This window comes from Mizuhopecten yessoensis, unplaced genomic scaffold, assembly GCF_002113885.1.
Source record: "Mizuhopecten yessoensis strain PY_sf001 unplaced genomic scaffold, ASM211388v2 hete_36168236, whole genome shotgun sequence".
In the NCBI taxonomy this organism is placed as follows: domain Eukaryota; kingdom Metazoa; phylum Mollusca; class Bivalvia; order Pectinida; family Pectinidae; genus Mizuhopecten; species Mizuhopecten yessoensis.
The window spans coordinates 1-4,171 of record NW_018485935.1 but is presented as its reverse complement, the minus strand read 5'-3'; the positions used below and the strand labels follow the sequence as shown (position 1 = coordinate 4,171).

Sequence of the window (4,171 nt, the reverse complement as noted above, 5' to 3'; positions counted from 1 at the left end):
ATTCATTTGATAAAAAAAATGTAAAAATTTATATCATAACATTAATTTAAGACATGTTAGTCTAGTGATAGGACGCCGGGCTCGATCATAACCGAAGGGTCGCAGGTTCGAGGCACGTCACGGCACGGCACTGTGTTGTATTCTTGAACAAGATACTTTACCAAATAAAGTACCAAATACCAAAATTTTGTGTTTCCCTATAAAAACCAAAACATATGTTAAGAGTATGGCAGAATATACCGACATTCCACGTACTTTTGACTGGATAATACCAAAAGTGATACCTTCGAATGTAAAGATGTAGCATTCCGAAAGGTAAATTTTTATCAAATGGGTAGTTCCCGATATGTCACTGGTAAAAATGACGTACATTCAAGAGCTGATGGTTTAGTCATCATTGTCAAAAGTTTTTAATTCCAGCCTAAATATTGTTAAAAATAAGTGACAGTATTAACGTTTTCCAAATAATACTTTACACCTGTACATTTTATCGATGCTTTATATCACATAAAACTACCAAAACATTGTTATAATCGAAACACTCCATACTACACGTAAGACTCAGTACAGCCTGAACATTAACATGAAATGTAAATAGTCTTACTTAATCAGATGATTTTGTCGTTGTTGTATGAATACGCTGTGTTCACTATATTATAAATGTATTCAAGCTTACAACAATTTCTTGAAATCTCAACTTACATAGTAAATTTTGTATATTTTGATCTGTGCATATAAAGGTTTTGGATATTTACGTTTTGCATTTCAAATAAAAGAGAGGCAGGATCTCGGACTGTCTATATTCATTCGGTTATATTTCTTTCCTTAAGGAAGCGACTGATCTACACGTGCTATCGAGATCTTGTTCTGCAACTGATGATACAGGACGTAGGACTGACTGTTTTCAGAATGGACAGATTACAGTCACTCATGGTCACACCTGCAAAGTGTTTGGCTCATATGGAAATAGCACTAGTGCAATCACGTGTTGGAACGGCAATTGGATTGAATTTCCTGCAGGTACAAATTTGAACATAATCTATCCGATGATCCATATGATCATTACGATGATTTATATCTAGTAGAGTGAGGTTTATATTAAACATTAATTACGATTTAAATAAGTAGATAATAGTTGAGAATATGATATCTGATTTATCTATTTCAACGCATTTTCTTTGTAACAAACGTATCATTTGACTTCTCCGGTCACGGAGAGGAAATGCAAAACGTGATGTTAATATGTAAGTGTGAACATATCACTGCGCGATGTTGTTTAACCTCGTGACATTATAAACAAAAACAAAATCTTCATGACCTAAAATTGTTGAATCACTTATAATACTTGAAGGAAGAGTGATTTGATCGGCATTGAATTACTATAACGAAGATACATACATTAGCACTTAAACATGATTTTTAAAATAATAGAAAACAACAATCTTGTTCTTTCGAAAGCTGAGAAAATACCTCATCTTAATATTTTGAAGGATCAATTCGGGTTAAAAGAGGGACAATATCGGAAATATTTCATCCCCTGGTTTCATTCTTCTGTGTGTTCTTCTGCAGCAACCGTAAGTACCATTTTGTTTATTGACAATTAAACCTTTTTTAGCTTTATTAAATGGCATTTACTAACGCAAAAGTTATTTATTTGAGGTTTTTATCTTTATGTAAAATTAAATTTTGATATTTACCATAACTTTAGTGAGCATTCTACTTACATGCATCTTTGTAGACCAAAAACAAAGGACTTTTTTTTAAACCCTTCTCCCTTTCCCTTACGTGCCCCAATTCCCAACGAACTGGCCATAGTTTCGTATAACACCACTTCCTTAAAATCTATTATTGCGCCAATGTTTTTCTTTTATTGAATCCCAGACATGCCGCAAATTTTAGAACGTGACGGAAAAACCTCTGTTAAATGTGAAAATGTTTACCATTTTAATGCCTGCATAAAAATTATCACGGAAGCAGACCGGGCGCTAATCTCTTGATCTTTCACCTCAAGATCAGAACCTGATTATATTAGTTGTCATAGGTAAACTTTGTGACTTGATATATCAATCGGAACACAGACAGAGAGGAGATATTCTGCTGTCATTGTGAAATTGAAAGAAAAATTGCAAGTTAGAGAGAATGGTCGCATGTTCTACTGGAGAGCGAGGGCTTTTTCAATATCCTCCGAGGGCCTCGGAAATCTACAAGTAGCGTCGACCACCTTACAACTTTACATATGGACGTAACACACACACATATGATTGCACCTTAAGAATTTGGTAGTATTATGCCAAATTGAATTGTAACTACAGATCTTTAGTTCTTCTAGGACCAATAGACTTTAGGTCTAAACTACTGTTGAAACAGACATCGGAGTGCGTAAAATCCCTTGAACTGGACATTAGAAGGCAAAACCTCCTGAGGACTGTCATCCGACACCTCCGACTGGCCATCATCAGTATACTAGCATCCAAAGGAGAAAAGGATCACATCGCTATCCTGTGTATGCGCTCTCTGTTGTCAGGAAACCACAGGCCAGACCAAGCAGGACTGACATATGGCAAATAGCTGAAATGCAAGCCTGTGTGACGTTGGTGTACCGGGATTGGCAAACTGCCCAACGTCAAAACCGATAGAAACGATGAAACCCGAAAATTGCTCTAATCAATACCGGGGCCAGAACCCGAATGAAGAGGTCAATGCCCAAGTCGTCAGTAATAATAACACATGGGTCGCCGGGATAATTGAGGTGGTGAATAAATGAGCGGCACCCGGAAACAAAAAATAATTTGAACTCAAAATTGAATAATTGGTTAGATATGTACTTAGGAAAGATTTTCATTGATACCCTTGAAAAGTAGAAGGAAGGGTACACGTCTTCTGCTTCATTGATGAAACCCGCCAAGTAAATCACAGTCGAATCTAAGAAAGGTCAAGTCCTCACATCGAATACTCGGGAAGTGACAACAAAACCACAACTCTAATGAGCATTATCATAAATATCGACTTCATGTCATATAAATTTATTTGAAATCCGGTTCTATAAGGTTGTCCGTCAGCAGTCGAAATCTATCACGGAAGTCGGGATAATCGGATGTTGCTATCAAGAAAGGGAAATATCACGAGCATTCGACCCGTGGCCGTGCCAAGCGGTGATCAGCCTTTCCTTCCTCGGTTAAATGGATTTCTTTCTTGTATAAAAGGGACCAACGACTTTTCACCTGAGAGCTGCCAACATCCCCCCTTACAATTGCCTTTGCCCCGCTTCCCGGCAAAAATTATACATGACCTTCTTCCAGGAAGCGTCCGGGCGCTTGAAAAAGGATTGTGAAAAAAAAAAATCCTGGACAGCCAAACCAACACGAAAGGGACACTCTTAATACAAGGATAATGCTTGGAATTTCGTCATGGAATTTCGTTCCCCAAAATAATTGCATAAGCAGCACCCCATCACTGACGAAAATGTGTCATTTTATTCACAAATCCTTATAATTACCACAAGAAAAAAAAATAAGAGAATTATATTTTCTACTCGGTACACTGAACGAAAAAGACACACTTACAATAAAGGACAGAAATTGTAACAAGACGGGGACAAATGTATGTTTATCATGTAAACACTACCGTTGGTTAGCAAAAGATGAAGTCGTTCTATTGCCTTACTTTAAAAACTTGCTCTTTGCCATTACTGTTCTAGGTCACCCTCCCCCACCGAACCGCCCTCCTCACATAACATGGAGCGTTCCCAACACCACAGTCTACTATGCGGACCCTGGTAAAACGAGTGTTGTTGTAAAGTGGTCCACACCTAGTGCCACAGATCCTGAGGATCATATAGTCAAGTGAGAAAATAAAACATTGTTTAACTTTTTTGTTTTATTCATTTTCATTTTTTTTTAAATGACATGATACAACACATATGGTACATGATTGTTGTTAAAGCTCTTAAAGCTTAAGAGTTGTTGCTAATAGTGTTTTTTTTAATTCACTATGAATAAATATAAATCAAACATGTACCTATATACAGAGACAAAAAAGAAAACACACACAGACACACACACACTTACAGTTACACACCCACAAAAATTAATATATAAATAAATGATTAATAAATAAATGGTTTTCCTGACATTAGGTATACAGACAAAAATCAAATGCACACAAAAGACAA

General features: G+C 36.5%; 1 long non-coding RNA gene across 1 annotated transcript; it reads left to right on the top strand.

Moving 5' to 3' along the window:
* Nucleotides 1-843: 843 nt before the first annotated feature.
* Nucleotides 844-3,825, top strand: LOC110445031. The gene is made up of 3 exons (XR_002462308.1): nucleotides 844-1,020; nucleotides 1,491-1,574; nucleotides 3,698-3,825. It is a non-coding gene; the product is annotated as an uncharacterized LOC110445031 (long non-coding RNA).
* Nucleotides 3,826-4,171: the final 346 nt, after the last annotated feature.